The sequence below is a fragment of the Capricornis sumatraensis genome, chromosome 13 (assembly GCF_032405125.1).
Source record: "Capricornis sumatraensis isolate serow.1 chromosome 13, serow.2, whole genome shotgun sequence".
Taxonomy (NCBI): Eukaryota; Metazoa; Chordata; class Mammalia; order Artiodactyla; family Bovidae; genus Capricornis; species Capricornis sumatraensis.
Genome location: NC_091081.1, coordinates 78175377 through 78195043, shown reverse-complemented (window position 1 = coordinate 78195043; position 19667 = coordinate 78175377).

Genomic DNA, 19667 nt, shown 5'->3' with positions numbered 1-19667 from the left:
GGCTTCCCTGATGGCTCGGAGGGTAAAGATCATACAAAGCTGGTTTCTGACGTTTTTTCACATATGTGGAAGACCTTGCGTGATGAATCAAGCCCAGGAGGCCCTTAATGCAAGTTTACTGATACCTAAAGGGACTCATAGGGCTTCCCTCATAGCTCAGTTGGTGAAGAATCTGCCTGCAATGCAGGAGACTTGGGTTCGATTCCTGGGTGGAGAAGATCCCCTGGAGAAGGAAATGGCAAGCCACTCCAGGCTTCTTGCCTGGAGAATCCCATCAACAGAGGACTCTGGCGGGCTACAGTCTGTGGGGTTGCAAGAGTCAGACTCAACTTAGCGACTTATTTCACAAAGGGACTCATAAAGTAGATTTTATAAACTATAGAATTTGAGATTAGAAAAAAAATTATTAATCTTATTGTAAAAATTATAATTCTCTGGAAATTTCTCAAATGCTAAGTTTTGACTTAGGGATTTTATTAAATTTTGGCCAGAATTGTTGCTAGAAGTGTTTTGCTGTGTGACTGAGGTTTGGCAAACAGAAGTAAAGGAAAAAGTGATTACATCAAATTTGAATTTTACTGGAGGGTCATGTATTTCTCTAGTTTTAAGAACTTGAGGCCTGTCCCAAACCCTTTATGTGTGTGTGTGTGTGTGTGAGAGAGAGAGAGACAGAGAAAGAGAGAGAGAATTTTTTCTTGTTTCTTCTAAGAGAATTTTTTCCTACTACAAAAGTCCTGAAACAGTGTCCTATGACCTATTGATTTTGGAAAGAGAAGTGGTAAATGTTGTCTATAAGCAACAAAATAATGTCACTCTGTCAACAGGCTGTCATAGACAGTATTTCGTGGGGCTCCCCTTACTAAGAAATGCACCTGGGGTTGGGCTTTTAAGGTCTAGATTCTGGATGTAACCTGGTCATTCCTCAGTGTGTGGTAAAATGCTATGGCAGTGTTTATGAAGCACATCTTCTAGGTCAAACATTTACTGTTCATGGGATGCCAGTTTCCAACAGCTCACAGGGGTTAAAACATGTGAGGAAACAACTGAAGAAGAGGGTGTTAATCCTCACTCTTTCCTGGATCCGACGGCCCTGGAGTCACTGTGCAGAGAAACGCAATTCCCAACCTGAGGTCTTCATGTCATGCTTGCAGCTGAATATTATACATGCTCTCCTTTCCCAAGCTTCTTATTTCTCTGAAAAGTTGTGAAACTGAAACTGTAGGAGAAAATTAAGAAATCAACCTCAAAGATGTTTTAAAAAGAAGAAGGACTCCATCACCCCCTCAAATCCAGGGATATTGATAGTCTCATCATTTTCTCTCCTCTTGCCAGGAGCATTGTAAATCCTCAGATGTTTGCAAAGGAATGATTAAAAGGAGAGAAAACATCAGAGGAAAAAAATCATGTTTTTCCCTTGTTCCTTCATTGTCTAGACCCACTGAAAGGGATTTTCCATTTAACTTTATTTTTTGGATGACGAAGACTGGATTTGAGGGTGATCCTTCAACATTTCGACATATCTCTGTGTGAACATTTTGATTTATCTTAAGAAAACAGGAAGGACTTTAAAAATGAACTCTTAATATAAAGTAATATTTTGTCTGAAGTAAGAAATTGTCCATTTTAATTTTGTGAGTGTGGGGTTCTGTTTTCTTACTCATCTACACTTCTGTGTCCTTCCAGCTGAGGTAATGCCAGGGTAAGAATGGAGGAATTTCAGGGATAAGTGTTAATTTAGAAGTCGCTGACCTTTGGAAGCTGGCATCTAGTATTTAGAAGCAGTTGAGGGTTCAGCTTTTGAAGTTAGATAATCCAGCTGTCTCACTGTAGCATTTACAAGCTCTGCGACATGAAACAAGTTATCATGCTCCTCAGTTATCTGTGAAGTGGGGATAAAAATAGAATCTCATTCATAGGCTTACGGGAATTAAATGAGATAGTGTTTGTAAGGCCTGTAGGATCCTCCAGCACCCAGCACTTAGGAGATGTCGACTCTTGTTGGAACACAAGTAGCAGTGTTTGCTCCATCTTGCATGCATGCTCAGTTATGTCTGACTCTTTTCGACCCTATGGACTGTAGTCCACCAGGCTCCTCTGTCCATGCAATTTTCCATTCAAGAATACTGGAGTGGGATGCCATTTCCTTCTCCAGAGGATCTTCCAGACCCAGGGATTGAACCTGTCTCCTGCATTGGTAGGTGGAATCTTTACCACTGAACCACCTGGGAAGCTCCTTGCTCTATCCTAACCTCTAGTAAATAAGGCATTCAGAGCTGGTCAATAGGCTTTTGTCCATAACCAGCAAAATTATGCTGTGGCCACACTATTAGAAGGCTGCTGTATAGTCTGCAGCCTGGAAATGTGGCTTTCACTGGTACAGATCTCAATTATTCGGCAGTTTTGGATGAGTCAAAACTAAAAAATGATAAGTTTATGATTGGATGCATTCTGAATAATAGAGAATTATTTTAATATTGGCTTGATTTATCAGCATATTTTCTCTTTAACCGCACCCCCCCAACTTTCTTCAACAGAATAATGTGTAAAATAAAGGAAATCTGAGCGTTTCCCCATCTCCTAGTTGACTGAATGACTTTTGCCTCCCATCCCTGGTTTGAAGTGGCACCCTAAATTTATTTCTGTGTTTCATATAATTAGAAAAAAAAGGGAATCATGTGCAATGGTTTCTGTGTTGGAAAGTCTCATGAAAAAGGACTCCTTCATACATATGAAACTAAGAGATTGTGTTGCCTCTGTAGGAGGTGAAAAGGATTGTCCTCACGTGCTACTCCCAACTAATGCACTGGTAGGTCCAGGGAGACATAGGGAAGGAGATTCCTTGAGAGGGTCAAGGGGAACTAGAAAATGGTTGTTAGGCTTGACTTTCTTTTCTTTCTTTTTTTTTTTTTTTTGCATTTTGTCTTTCAACCATCTGGACACATGGAATGTATCAGTGAGCACACAGATCAAGAGATGTTCAGCTAATACAGACATAACAGCTCCATTCCTGCCCGTCCTTGTGTTTGTCTCACTCATCTGTTAAGCAGAATCATGAATCGTGGGCCATGTCAGAATAAAAACCTACAGAGCCAGCAGTCAGTTTGATTCGATCTAGTAGATTACAGATGCCCCAAGATCAGAGATCATGTTTGTTTCTTCTTTTTGCTGCTAAGTTGCTTCAGTCGTGTCTGACTCTGTGCGACCCCAGAGATGGCAGCCCACCAGGCTCCCCCATCCCTGGGATTCTCCAGGCAAGAACACTGGAGTGGGTTGCCATTTCCTTCTCCAATGCATGAAAGTAAAAAGTGAAAGTGAAGTCGCTCAGTCCTGTCCGACTCTTAGCGACCCCATGGACTGCAGCCTACCATGCTTACTTTCTAGCAAAACTCAGTTCTGTTCTGTGTCCTGTGTTACAGTTACATTTTGTAATAACTGTCTGCCTCTGTGGATCTCTCACCCCCATTACCCTGAACATCCAAAGATGACCCTCAAATTTGACTTTACTCATCTGTTTATTTGCTAGGAAATAATCTGTTTAATTCCTAGGAAGAAGGGAGACTATTATGGGTGAATGACTAAACTGACATTTTTATATTATAATGCTCATGGCAATGCCAAGGATAGCAAGGGTTGGCCATGGGTATTTAGCTCAGATGAGCAATTAACACACAAAGAAAAAAGCACACAGAACAGAACAAAAACCCTGGAACCTGATTTTTGGAGAAGAAAAGAAATTAACCCAGACCTTTCAATAGTAACTTCTCTTTTTAGCTCTTGTGACAGTTTAATAAATGGACAAATATTTAAGCCAATCTTGTTTAGAATACTGTATTTTACTTGAAAGTGCTATTGCTTTTTTTCAGATTTCTCTTCAGGGAAGGAATGTCATTGACCCCACTATTGAACCCAGAGGGCATTCATGGATGTTAATTGAATGATACTCTTTAAGTAAGTAAGTAAGTAAGTAAACGTCACTCAGTCATGTCCGACTCTTTGCGACCACATGGACTGTAGCCTACCAGGTTCCTCCATCCATGGGATTTTCCAGGCAAGAATATTGGAGTGGATTGCCATTTCCTTCTCCAGGAAGCCAACCCAGGGATCGAACCCAGGTCTCCCACTTTGTAGGCAGACGCTTTACCATCTGAGCCACCGGGGAAGTCTTTGATCAGGGTGTAAGCTTTTGTTTGTGTGTTAGTTAACAGCTAGTTAATTTTAGTTAATGCTATTCCTGAAACCCCTGACTTGGCACTTACTTCTGGGTTTTCATCCTGAGGATGGACTCGTCCTTCTAGGTCCAGCCCCCAAGGTGACTCCCAAGGTCATTGCTATGAGGCCTTCCTTGAACTTGCTCTGGACAGAATTCACTGGTCTCTGCTGTTTTTCTGTAGCATTGACTCTTCCTATTAAATGTTTGACTCTCCAGCTTGGATTATGAACCTTTCTAAAGCAGGGTCTCTTTAACTCACATGGTAGGTAGAGTCAATATTATTGAAGTAACTAGATGGTAAAATTAATGACTGTACAGTTGGGAAAAAATTTAAAAAAATATTAAGGTTTTAGGTGAGAAAAAAGATTTTATATTAAGATTTTTTTTGCATACTACTACATATAGAATTTCATGACATAAGCTCTCATTCCAAAGGAAAACATTATACCAGGTGTCAGAACGTCATCATATTTATAGGAAGAATAAACCTAGGCTGTCAACAATAGCTCCTTTGCTTACAGGATTACAGTAACTGCTGAGAATGTAAGCACTTGCAGAAGTCTACAGAGGACTCATTTAAGAATCGTACAGGCAGTTTCAAATTAACCATAGGAAAATTAGTAGTGGGGAGCTGGGACAAAAGGACCTTCTTAGAAATTCAGGCAAGATGGAGGACAATTTCAGTGGTGTGAGGTTTGGTCGAAGGAGAGTAGTTTGACCTGAGAAAATCAAGTGTATAAATATTAAAGCTGTTGATGAGACAGTGAAATTCTGTCCAGAAGTTCATCCTAAGAGATTCAGTGATAGAAATACTGAGAATATTGTTGCTGTGTTTTAGAGACAACCAGCAAATGCTGTCCATACCGTCTTCAGACCTGAAAGCCTAGCTTTAAAATGATGTCCTCTGCTTGAGGCTACACGGGACTCACCTGAGCCTGTGGAAATCTACTCTGTTGAGGTATGAAGGCAAGCAGAAAATCTGCTCCCCTCTGCAATCTGACTCTCCAAGTGGATGACAGGTAGCAAGAGACATTCCACTAGGATGTAGCTCAAAGATCAACAATAAAGTTAAAAAGGAAGAAGTATCAGATGATTAAATAAACTCCTTCCCAGATCAAAATTAGTGATGGTGCTGATTCGTAGGCCACTGGAGGGCTGCTTGCGCCAATGAATACAGCTGTGTACTTTGAATTGAGAAGATTCTGGCCTGGAGAATTCCGTGAACTATCCACGGGGTCGCAAAGAGTCAGACACAACTGAGAGACTTTCACTTTCACTTTTCTTTTCTTCACTTTGATCAAAAGTGCTCTTGTTAAATTAGCTGAAAATGTGGACTATGCTTATTACATGGGAAGTGGGATTGGATCCTCTTCTTGGCAGTGGCAAATACTTTGTGCATTCAAATGACAGAACCTATTCTGTGTCTCTTCTCCTTGCACGGGGAGCCCTTACCCTGAGTGTCCCTGGAAACCCTGCTTCCTGCTCGGCTTGCCTTTCTTCTTCTTGGTCTTTTTCTCACCTTCACTCTCTACTTCTGGCCTCTTTTTCTGCTATTTTTCCTTTGTGTTTTCTTGATGCAGTTCAAACCCTGGCCACCCCTGTTCCTTGGATTTGTTCTGTCTGCTCAATCCACCTCAACTTTCTTCCCACATTGAGAAAACGTAACACATTTATTTGCCAATTGGAAGAACAAGAAACAAGTACTCTGGCCCATTCATATATGTCAGACATATATGTTTCATATATGTCGGCTCTCAGTGTGTTCTTTTGAATAATGTGGAGAGATAGAAACACGTTGACAAGGGGTCCAAGGCCAGGGTTGGGCAATCAGTTACCCGATGGCTTTTCTAAGGCTCAGGAAAGAACAGTTCTCCCTCTGCTGAGTCTGCTGATTCTTTGTTTTCCATTTCATTGCTCTTTGCTTTTTTATTTTCTCCTTCCATTTCCTTTGGGTTTTGCTGTTTTTTTTTTTTTTAATTTCTTGTTGTAGATTCGTACCATAACACCCCCAATATCTCACTGACTTAACACACAAAGAGTTTACATTTTCTCACATGCAAAGTCCACGGTGGGTATTCCAGGATGGAAAACACTCTACCATGGCCCCGCTCCAACCAGTGGCTCAGGGACTCAGGCCACACTTCTGTCTCTGGTTTTTCCAACTTGGGGCTTCAAGCTTTCCCCGGCATCATCCATCTGGTAGACTGGGGAATGAGACATGAGAAAGTGAAACTGAGTAGTTAACTGTGTTGGCCTAGAAATGACAGTCGTGGCCACCTTACTACAAGAGAGGTTCAGAAAGGGATATTGGTGAGAACCAATGCTCTCTGCCATGTTCCCTAAGTTGGATACTTAATTCATTAATATATGATTTTTCTTGTCTAATGTTAACACTCAAGGCTATAAATTTCCTTTGAAGCATTACTTTTGCTACATTTTGCAAGGTTTGGTGTGTAATGTTTTCATTATCATTGAATTCCAATTAATTTAAAATTTCTGTTATTATTTATTCTTTGGTCCACACATCATTTTTAGGTTTATATATTTTTATGACATTGAGATAGGGAAGGATTTCTTATATAAGATAATAAAAAGGCCAACTATAAAAGACAACATTGAGATTTCCCTGGAGGTCCAGTGGTTAAGACTCTGTGCTTCCAAAGCAGGGGCTACAGATTTGATCCCTGGTTGAGGGCCTAAGATTCCACATGCCACACAACTTGGCCAAAAATAAATAAAAAATTGAGGGATAATAGCAAATCTTAAAGATTAGTCTAGAGTATATAAATATCCTTACAAATTGGTTCAGTTCAGTTCAGTTCGGTCACTCAGTTGTGTCCAACTCTTTGCGACCCCATCAACTGCAGCATGCCAGGCCTCCCTGTCCATCACCAACTCCCGGAGTTCACTCAAACTCACGTCCATTGAGTCATTGATGCCATCCAGCTATCTCATCCTCTGTCGTCCCCTTCTCCTCCTGCCCCTAATCCCTCCCAGCATCAGAGTCTTTTCCAATGAGTCAACTCTTCGCATGAGGTGGCCAAAGTACTGGAGTGTCAGCTTTATAAAAATGAGCAAAAAACATTTTACACAAAACCCCACAAATCATCCATATGCACATGAAAAGCTATTCATGAGTCATCAGGGAAGTTTAAATCAAAACCACAGGGAGATAGTCTTCCATATCTAACTGATTATCAGAAATGAAGTAACTGAGAAATACTAGGGGGATCTGTGGATGTACTCAGAGGATCATTGCTGGTATGAGGTTGAATTAGCAGTGAATGTTCATACTGTCTGATCTAGCAGTTTCACTCCTGGGAATATATGCTGGAGAACAAAATAGTAACTACCTGAGATGTAAATGGACTTCCCAGGTGGCTCAGTGGTTAAGAATCCACTTGCCAATGCAGGAAACTCCAGAGACCTGGGTTTGATCCCTGAGTTGGGAATATCCCTGGAGGAGGGATTGGCAACCCACTCCAGTGTTCTTATCTGGAGAATCTCATGGACAGAGAGCCTACAGTCCATGGAGTTGGATTGCAAAAGAGACATGACTGAGTGACTAAACGTGCACACAGGAGACATAAATACTAACAGGTCAAAGATTGATTCCTTATAAGCTCTTATCCCAGGAAAGGAGGTGGGCTCCTGCAGAGCTCCACAGAAGCTAACTATGACCTGTCATTTAGGGCAGTAAAATCTGATCATGTGCAAGGCTTCGAACCTACTTACCTGGGTCTACCAGGGGAATGAAGGGCGGGTTGTTTCCTGTCCCCTGATGGTAAGGGAGCAACTCTGCAGCTCAGCTGCAATCCTGCACCCTGATCATGCCAGGGGAGGGCCTGCTGCTTCCTTAAAGATGAAGCTTGAAAGCCCACAGATCTAAGGGCTCTCTTCCAGAGACCAAGGGTGGGCTCTGTCAGACCTCTGTCTGCTGCTCTCCATGAAACTGACAGCAGGATCCACATTCCTTCTGCTGCTTTTCCTGAGGGTCCTCAGCACGTGGTCTCTGAAAGGCCTGTTTGTGCTTGCTTAGCCACCTACCTTTGTTTACAGAACCACCAGCTGATGTCCGTCAGCAAAAAATGTTTATACTGTGGCTTATTCTTAAAATGGAACAGTCTGCAGCCAGTGAAAATGAATGAGTGATAGCTGTTCACATCAAAGAGATGAATTTTATCAATGTAATGTTGAGTGGAAAAAGTAAGTACCAGAATGCAGCATATAGTGTCTAACACTCTTTATCATATTCTAAAACAGGCAACACCAAAGAAAATATTATTTAGACATAATGTATAAGTGAAGAGAGAAAAGAGAGGGGATGAAAATACTCAGTTCGGGCTGTTGATTATCTCTTGTGGGATGGCAAGAGCATAGGAAATGAAGGAACCCACAGGCAGATGTACGTAATGAATTCTCGTATTAACTCGGCTCTCTCTGGAGTCAAGGATGAAAGTATTGATGTTTTATTTGCAAGTTAAAGCTCAGGGCAACTGGAGTGAGAAGAAAAGGAAGGGAGGCAGAAGATGTGAAGCAACACAGTGCTATGGGCTGAATTGTGTCTCCCCTCACAAACTCATGTATTGAAGTCCTAACCCCAGTATCTTGGAACAGAACTAGATTTGGGGGTCAGATCTTGAAAGAAATAATGAGGTCTTACTCAGTTAGGGTCCAAGTAGGATGGACCCTACTTGGGTCCATCAGTGTTGTGTCCTTATGAGGGAATTTGGACACAGACATGTATGTACACAGAGAAAGGACCATGTGAAGACACAGGGAGAAGGTGGCCGTCTACAAGGCAAGGGGTGAGACCTCAGTAAGAAAACAACCCTACTGACACCCTGTTCTCAGACTCCTGGGCTCCAGAACTGTGAGACAATAAATTCCTGCTGCGTAAGTTGCCCAGTCTGTGGGACTTTGTTAAGGCATCCTGAGCAGACTAAAACACAAAGAGATACCCACAGTCACTTCTCAGATTACCCCAGATGACACAGGGCAGGTCTCCAGGCAACTGTGTTCCTCTCAGTGAGGCTCATCTGGAATCTCCAAAGTGGGAGGCTGAAGGGAGGATTTATCTTCTGGGTCAGGACAGCCTGTGGGAAGTCTGTGTACTTTTTTGTTGTGTCACCTACTTCTCTTTAGTGACTGCTCAAAATGCCAGCACCCATGCCATGCAGCGTAGCATTTCACCTGAGTCCACAAAGGGAAAGAATAGCTGGATATGCAGGAGGTTGGCCCGGTTGACCATGGTCAGTGATGAAGGAGACACCCTGCCCTGACTGGCCATGGACAGGGGACTCCAGAAGCCCAGCTGGGTTGGATTTTGTGACTCATCAGTCATATTCTAGTCCTTGGTTAGGATAGTGGGTCTGTAGGTATTCATTTTATTATTTTTAAAATAAAAATTTAAAAGTAAAAGGACAAGCATGTACCAATGATGGTAATGATGATGTACAAAGAATCAAAGGCTAAATGATGCTTAATTCAATCCTGTGTTTCTGAGTATGTATGTTTTTCTTTGAAAGAGAATAGCAGCTGCTTTTCAATTCTGAGAATCCCTTACTCTTCTTTACATCCAGGAAATGAGTTGATTATTTTAAAAAGCTAATTTAAACCTATTTGGGGGACAAAAGGGGTCAAATGTCTGGTAAAAATTCAACTATTATGTCTCTGACCAGTTTTATTCATGAGCTATTATTTCTTTTTTTTTCATTTAATTTTATTATTTTATTGTTTCCCAAAGTTTAAATTTTTTATTATTGGGATGTAGCCTGTTGACAATGTTATGGTAGTTTCTGGTGAACAGCAAAAGGACTCAGCCATACATATACGTTTATCCATTCTCTCCTGAACCTCCCACCCAATGTTAAAAAAAGAATGTACGTTTGATTATAGAAAATATTTCTCATTAAATAAGGCCTAATAAGGTAATTGAATACATATGTTTCTAATTTCCACTGCTTGCCAGGTTCTTATGTTTCATTAAAAATGGAAGAATTGTTGCATGTGCACGTTCAAGTCTGTTGTGAATTACTCACGTGCCTTCAACAGGCAACAATCCATGGTTATCACAGACCCGGAACATGGCAAACATTCCTACTTTTCTTAACATTCCTTTCCTACTGCCTCGATTAGTAATGTACACAGTGAAACAGCTTTCTTTAATTTTCTTTGCAGCAATGCCTTCGTTATTCCATGAGTTATGTAAAGTTGTGCACCCTGCGGTTGACTCACTCTTTTCTAACTTACTCTCCTTTGGAAGAGAGTGGACCGCTTGATGTATTGATACGAAGGCTAAAAAAGTCACTGATGCCCAGTGCTGGTCATGGTCAATGCAGGAAACAGATGGCACCCTTGAAAGGGTCATGGGTGAGAGTTTCATGAACGAGTTATTTGCAGAAATGCCAGTAGATGCAGAGATTCCAGAAGGGGTGGTGAAGCATCCCAGACTCAGCAAGAGGATGGAGGGTTAGGGGAGGGGGAGGTCCCCAGAACCCAGGGAGAATGCGGCAGCTGGAGTTGGGGATACCCACCAGGAGCCATGACCTTTGGTAGAAGATCTCTGCCAGTGCAGAGGAGGTGGATGGAGAGAGAGAGAGAGAGAGAAAGAGAGAGAGAGAGAAGAATATGAATCCTGACCTTTCTCTCCTGTCAGTTCCCCCTGATTGGCAGGACCCAAACTGAAGCCAGAGGGCTGAAGAGCCCTAGTGATGGAGTGGTCCATGGAGAGCAGCTTCCTTGGCACTTGGCATTGGTGGGAGTTTCAAAGGAGCGCAGGGTAGAACTGAAGGAACAGGCAGAAAGCATCCAACACACTCACAGGGCAGTTCTACAGGGCTAAACACATTTTTAATCATTCAAGAAGTGCCTTACTCTCCATGTTTTGATAATTGCCATATTTGTTAGGAGACTTTTTTTTCCCCCTTTAAAATTTTAGGTTTTAGTGACTTAGTCCAATTTCAAAAGGGAAGCACTCCCCAGGGGAAACTTGCCTTTGGGCTTTGGGGGACGGTTGTTACCATGTTTAATCCTGGGGACAAACAGGTGGAAGGATGATGTCTGAAACATGTGCTCTTTGTTAGGGAGGAGGGACACAGGAGGGCGGGATGCTGATAATTTCATATGAATCTTTGTGACCCTGGTACTGGGAAAGATTAAAGGCAAGATGGAAGCGTCTGAAGATGAGATGGTTGGATGGCATCATCGACTTGATGGACATGAGTTTGAGCAAGCTCCAGGAGATGGTGATGGACAGGGAAGCCTGGCTTGCTGCAGTCCATGGGGCCACAAAGAGTGGACATGACTGAGTGACTTAACAACTGTGACGATAAGTACTTTAAAATTAGTTTTAAATGGAAGGTTTGGGGATTGCTAGTCTGCAATGCAGCAAGGTATATTTGGCAAATACCGTATGATCTCACTTATATGTAGAATCTTAAAAAAACACAAACCAAAAAACAAAAAACAACTCACGATGATAAATGTAGAGAACAGATTCAGTGGTTCCCAGAGGTGGAGAGTTGGGGGTGAGCAAAATGGGTGAAGGGAATCAAAAGGCACAAGTTTCCAGTTATAAAATAAATAAGTCTTGGGATTTAATGACAGCTATAGTTAGTAATCTTATACTGCATATTTAAAAGTTGCTAAGAATGTAGATCTTAAAAGTTCTTGAGAGAGAGAGTGAAGTCACTCTGTCATGTTAGACTCTTTGTGACCTCATGGACTGTAGCCTACTAGGCTTCTCCATCCATGGGATTTTCTAAGCAAGAATACAGGAGTGGGTCGCCATTTTCTTCTCCAGGGAATCTTCCTGACCCAGTGAGTGAACCCTGGTCTCCCGCATTGCGGGCAGATACTTTACCATCTGAGCCACCAGGGAAATTCTGGAGCCCCCAACAAAGTTCTCGAGAAAAAAAGTATTGTATTTATGTTGGTGATGAGTGTTAACTAGACTTACTGTGGTGATGATTTCAAAATACATACAAATACTGACTCACGTTATACACCTGGAACTAATATAAGGGTATATGTCAATTATATTTCAAAGAAGGAAGATGTTGTTTTTAAGAAATTTAGATATTGCAAGATGGGAAAGACGCAGAGCTCTGTTCCATAAACTTAGCTGCTTTTGCATTGTGCATTTTTCTTTTCAAAGAATTCTGAGAGCTAGATAAATGGAAGGAAGTAGATGCATATAAACAAGATTAAGCATTTGAGTAGCATTTAGTTTGGATGGGGTAGGATTGTTTTCCTTCCTCAAGAAAAGAAGAAAGTTCCTAGGATGTATGTGCCCAGAAGAGTTTATTTGACTTTTCATCCTTCAAAGGGTCTTCCCAACCCAGGGATCGAACCTGTGTCTCCTGCGTCTCCTGCATTGGCAGGCAGATTCTTTACCACTGAGCCACCTAAAGAGTCTATTTGGAAAGACATTGTTCCTGCCACTCATACTCTCCTTTCCCTGGAAGGTTGTTATTCTCTGTCACTTGGACAGTGTTCCTTGCAGACAAGACTGTGGGGGGGCCCTGGACTTACCTTCCTGTGTAAATCACCAGGGGCTGAGACTTGCATCTGGATGCTGTTATATCATAAAACCACAACACTGGCAAGATGAAAAGTCTAAAATCTGAAAGTAATGCCCAAACAGGCTCACAATAGATGTTGAGCATATTTGGGGAAGATTTAAACAAAATCAGATTCCAAACATCTGAAATTTGGAGGGAAAAATATTCCTAGAGCCAGCCCTCTCCAGGTGTGCTATTCCCAGGAAAAGTGAGGGGCATGGTTGGGGGATGGTGCATAGAATACAAGAGTAAGGCAGAGGGGTCCTTGAATTCCCACATCATCAGATTTTATGTCTTCTTACAAGTTTATAAGGGAGGGGACATCTGAAAACACATCACGAGGTCAAAGGAGTTTCCCACACTGAGCTGTGATGTGTTGGCTCCTGAAGGGCAGGCAAGTCTTAACTTTCTTATTATCTCCTGGAATTCTAGAAAATTGTCTGGCGCGTTCTGGTGGTAGCTTCATACACATCTCTTGAATTTGATTTTTCAGGAGGAGGAGGAGGGGCTCAGAAGATATTAGTAATGTTGATGTGCCTTGTGGAAAGATCCACTGCTTCTTTATGGGTTTGGCAGTTGAAGTTTTATGTAAATATTTTATAACCACTGCTTTGTTGAACTTTGGCAGATTTCTGGCTTGCTAACCAAGCAGTGACAAGGCTAACATTGTTTTATAATTAGGTTTAGGACTTCCCACCTTCTTAGAAGATGGCAAGGAAATTCCAAAAGCCCTGCAGGTGCTAGACTATCAAGAATTCCTGAAAGCGAAACGAGACAAAGAAATGGAGTCAGCCATGATTCCACAATTACGGTACTGTCAGAAGTAGAAGGGCAAGACTATTTTTTTTCCCCCATTGAATGGAACTTATTATTCTGTGGAAAAATATCTAACCCCCCAAAACTCTCAAGAGACATACTTTGGAACCTTCCAATAACAACTTTTTTGCCATGATCCTATTGTTTCTGTCAACTTGGCTGCTCCTCAGTCCTTAGTCATTAAATGTAATTTCATTTCTGGAATCTCAGAAAGATGTAGGTGATAAGATAAGCCCCAAAGCTATGAGGTTTTTTGCAAAAATGTAAAGTCATCATCTTTTGCACAGAAAATGTAACAGCTTTCTTTCTGCTCTTTACACAGCATACTGGAGTCGTTTACAAATTAGCAAGCTTCAGGTTTTGTGGGTCTTTGGTTTTAAAACCCTTTCATAGGAAAAATATTTGCCAGGCTTGGTAGGCAGCCTAAGGGAGACCTCCAGTGATCTCCATCACCAAGTGTTGAACCTCATGTGTAATTTCCTCCCACCCTGAAAAGAGAGGATGTGTGATAGCAATAGTGATATAGTGGAAAGGACAGCATGTGGTTTTTGAGGTAGGTCACTGGAGATGCAGAGGCTTCCACCTTCTCTCTTGGACCACTCAACCTGGGGGAAGCCAGCTGCCATGTTGTGAGGATACTCAAGCAGTCCTGTTACAGAGAGGACCACGTGCTGAGAAACCGAGGTTCCCAGCAGCTCTCAGCACTGACTCACCAGCCATACGAGTGGGCCAGTTAGGAGGTGGATCCTCTGGCCAGTCAAGTCTTCAGATGACCGCAGCCCCAGCTGACACTGTGACGGTACCCCACATGAGATCTGGAGTCCCTCAACTGCTCATCCCCAGACTTCTGACTAATATAATCAGGATGAGAAAATAAATGTTTATGGCTTTTCCAAACTGTTAGATTTTAGAGGATTTGTTCTACAGCAATGGATAACAGATACCAAGTGATGATTATCAGCTAGGAATTAGAGTTAGTCATTAAGAAAAACGAGAATAGGACCTGAGATGAAGCACAAGTTCAGATAAAAAGTGTTTCTTCACTGCATAATTTTTACTAGGATTTTAAAAATCAAGGGAATGCAAGGCTCTTGAGTTTGAGAAGACTGCTTTGTAAGCAGTGCATGAGTTACAGCAGGGCTTGACTGAGTGAAGGATGAGATAAGAAATGGGGTAGGGAGAGAAGGGACTTCCCTGGTAGCTCAGCTAGTAAAGACTCCATCTGCAATGCAGGAGACCCTGCTTCAATTCCTGGGTTGGTAAGATCTCCCAGAGAAGGGATAGCCTACCCACCTTAGTACACTTCAGTATTCTTGGGCTTCCCTGGTGGCTCAGATGGTAAAGAATCCACCTGTAATGTGGAAAACCTAGGTTCGGTCCCTGAGTTGGGATCCTCTAGAGGAGGGCACAGCAACTCACTCCTTGCCTGGAGAATCCCCATGGACAGAGGAACCTGGCAGGCTACAGTCCATGGGGTCACAAAGAGTCAGACATGACTGAGCAGCAACTAAGCACAGCACAAGGAGAGAAGACATTTGGTTTTTAAATTCTTACAATCTCATTAGTAACTTGGGCTCTGAAGGTAGATTTAGGTAATCAAAAACTAATCCTTGAAGAGTGAAATACCAACCAACATACATTCATCTGAAAAGTGCAGAGGTCGGAACTGAGGCTGTCAGGGCTAAATTCTTGGTGGGCTGTCACTCACTGCATGCCTACTCACAGTAGAAATTGAACATGCATTCCTGAGGGGCTTGGAAAAAACAATCCAAACTCCTTCAAGACAGAATTTCTGGTAACTACTTCCAACTATTCGAAACTGTCATAGATAATAACGCTCTTAAGGGGTAGTAGCATTTGAAATAGGATTTGTTGTAATCCTTCCTTAGAATATAGCCAGGAAGGGAGATGCCATTGCAAGACCAGAGGCTAGAATTATGAAACCACAGACTTCCACTCATAACAGTTTGGGCTCCTAGCTACTACGAAGAACCCTCTTGCTACACGACAAATAAATCTTGCATTCATCACTGTGAAGATATTTTATAAGGCTCTGGAATATTTGTAAGGATGCATGAGCTCAGAATGAGGAGAATGGACAGGGAACTGTTCCTGAGGGCAAATTCTTACATCAGTCCTGACATGTGGAGCCTAAGCCTTGTCTGTATAACACAGAGTCTCACCCAGTAGGACACTGAGGAGGCACAGGTGGCCCCAAGTCATCACTCAGCTCTTAGCAAATGCAAACACACACCTTCTTTTGCAGAAGCCTGAAGGAAAGAAAGGAGAGAGGATCAAGAAAGAACACACAGGTAGCTTCAAGGATATTGTGATAGTCTAGCTTTTAAATTGCAGCATGGATTGTGTTTGCATTTACATCATTAGTTACCTAGAGTTTGCACATGTATATGTGTAGCATTTTTATTTAAACCAAATAAAATGCCTCCCTTACCTGTCCCCACAAACAAGAACCACAGGACTGGAAAAGGTCAGTTGTCATTCCAATTCCAAAGAAAGGCAATTGCAAAGAATGCTCAAACTACCACACAGTTGCACTCATCTCACCTGCTAGTAAAGTAATGCTCAAAATTCTCCAAGCCAGGCTTCAACAGTACATGAACTGAGAACTTCCAGATGTTAAAGCAAGATTTAGAAAAGGCAGAGGAACCTGAGATCAAATTGCCAACATCCGTTGGATCATTGAAAAAACAAGAAAGTTCCAGAAAAACATCTACTTCTGCATTATTTACTATGCCAAAGCCTTTGACTGTGTGGATCACAACAGACTGTGGAAAATTCTTAAAGAGATGGGAGTACCAGATCACCTGACCTGCCTCCTGAGAAACCTGTGTTGCAGGCCAGGAAGCAACAGTTAGAACTGGACATGGAAATGATACAATAGACCAGTTAGACCTAATTGATATCTATAGGACATTTCACCCCAAAACAATGAATTTCACCTTTTTCTCAAGCACACACGGAACATTCTCCAGGATAGATCACATCCTGGGCCATAAATCGAGCCTTGGTAAATTCAAAAAAAAAAAATGAAATCATTCCAAGCATCTTTTCTGACCACAGTGCAGTAAGATTAGTTCTCAATTACAGGAGAAAAACTATTAAAAATTCCAACATATGGAGGCTGAACAACATGATGCTGAATAAGCAACAAATCACAGAAGAAATCAAAAAAAAAAAAATAAAAATATGCATAGAAATGAATGAAAATGAAAACACAACAACCCCAAAACTGTGGGACACTGTAAAAGCAGTGTTAAGGGGAAGGTTCATAGCAATACAGGCATACCTCAAGAAACAAGAAAAAAGTCAAATAAATAACCTACATGACTGAAGCGACGCAGCAGCAGCAGCATCAGCAGCAGCAGCAGCAGCAACTCTACACCTAAAGCAACTAGAAAAGGAAGAAATGAAGAACCCCAGGGTTAGTAGAAGGAAAAAAAATCTTAAAAAATTAGGGCAGAAATAAATGCAAAAGAAACAAAAGAGACCATAGCAAAAATCAACAAAGCCAAAAGATGGCTCTTTGAGAGGATAAATAAACTTGACAAACCATTAGCCAGAAAGAAATATCAAATCAATAAAATTAGAAATGAAAATGGAGAGATCACAACAGACAACACAGAAATACAAAGGATCATAACAGACTACTACAGCAATTATATGCCAATAAAATGGACAACTTGGAAGAAATGGACAAATTCTTAGAAAAGTACAACTTTCCAACACTGAACCAGGAAGAAATAGAAAATCTTAACAGACCCATCACAAGTACGGAAATTGAAACTGTAATCAGAAATCTTCCAGCAAACAAAAGCCTAGGTCCAGACGGCTTCACAGCTGAATTCTACCAAAAATTTAGAGAAGAGCTAACACCTATCCTACTCAAACTCTTCCAGAAAATTGCAGAGGAAGGTAAACTTCCAAACTCATTCTATGAGGCCACTATCACCCTAATACCAAAACCTGACAAAGATGCCACACACACAAAAAAGAAAACTACAGGCCAATATCGCTGATGAACATCGATGCAAAAATCCTCAACAAAATTCTAGCAATCAGAATTCAACAACACATTAAAAAGATCATACATCATGACCAAGTGGGCTTTATCCCAGGGATGCAAGGATTCTTCAATATCCACAAATCAATCAATGTAATGCACCACATTAACAAATTGAAAAATAAAAGCCATATGATTATCTCAATAGATGCAGAGAAAGCCTTTGACAAAATTCAACATCCATTTATGATAAAAACCCTCCAGAAAGCAGAAATAGAAGGAACATACCTCAACATAATAAAAGCTGTATATGACAAACCCACAGTGAACATTATCCTCAATGGTGAAAAATTAAATGCATTTCCCCTAAAGTCAGGAACAAGACAAGGGTGCCCACTCTCACCACTACTATTCAAGATAGTTTTGGAAGTTTTGGCCACAGCAATTGGAGCAGAAAAAGAAATAAAAGGAATCCAAATTGGAAAAGAAGAAATAAAACTCTCACTGTTTGCAGATGACATGATCCTCTACCTAGAAAACCCTAAAGACTCCACCAGAAAATTACTAGAGCTAATCAATGCATATAGTAAAGTGGCAGGATATAAAATCAACACATAGAAATCCCTTGCATTCCTATAAACTAATAATGAGAAAATAGAGAAATTAAGGAAACAATTCCGTTCACCATTGCAATGAAAAGAATAAAATACTTAGGGATATATCTACCTAAAGAAACTAAAGACCTATATACAGAAAACTATAAAACACCATGGTGAAAGAAATCAATAGTTGAGAAAGATACCGTGTTCATGGATTGGGAGAATCAATATAGTGAAAAAGAGTATACTACCCAACACAATCTATAGATTCAATGCAATTCCTATCAAGCTACTAATGGTGTCTTTCACAGAGCTAGAACAAATAATTCCACAATTTGTATGGAAGTACAAAAAATCTTGAATAGCCAAAGCAATCTTGAGAAAGAAGAATGGAACTGGAGGAATCAACCCGCCTGACTTCAGGCTCTACTACAAAGCCACAGTCATCAAGACAGTATGGTACTGGCACAAAGACAGAAATATAGATCAATGGAACAAAATAGAAAGCCCAGAGATAAATCCACACACCTATGGACACCTTATCTTTGACAAAGGAGGCAAGAATGTACAGTGGAGAAAAGACAATCTCTTTAACAAGTGGTGCTGGGAAAACTGGTCAACCACTTGTAAAAGAATGAAACTAGAACACTTTCTAACACCATACACAAAAATAAACTCAAAATGGATTGAAGATCTAAACATAAGACCAGAAACTATAAAACTCCTAGAGGAGAACATAGGCAAAACACTTTCCGACATAAACCACAGAAGGATCCTCTATGACCCACCTCCCAGAATATTGTAAATAAAAGCAAAAATAAACAAATGGGACCTAATTAAAATTAAAAGTTCTGCACAACAAAGGAAACTAAAAGCAAGGTCAAAAGACAACCTTTAGAATGGGAGAAAATAATAGCAAATGAAGCAACTGACAAACAACTAATCTCAAAAATATACAAGCAACTCCTGCAGCTCAATTCCAGAAAAATAAACGACCCAATCAAAAAATGGGCCAAAGAACTAAACAGACATTTCTCCAAAGAAGACATACAGATGGCTAACAAACACATGAAAAGATGCTCAACATCACTCATTATCAGAAAAATGCAAATCAAATCCACAATGAGGTACCATTTCATGCCAGTCAGAATGGCTGCTATTCAGTCTACAAGCAGTAAATGCTGGAGAGGGTGTGGAGAAAAGGGAACCCTCTTACACTGTTGGTAGGAATGCAAACTAGTACAGCCACTATGGAGAACAGTGTGGAGATTCCTTAAAAAACTGGAAATAGAACTGCCATATGACCCAGCAATCCCACTGCTGGGCATACACACCGAGGAAACCAGAATTGAAAGAGACACGTGTACCCCAATGTTCATCACAGCACTGTTTATAATACCCAGGACATGGAAGCCACCTAGATGTCCATCAGCAGATGAATGGATAAGAAAGTTGTG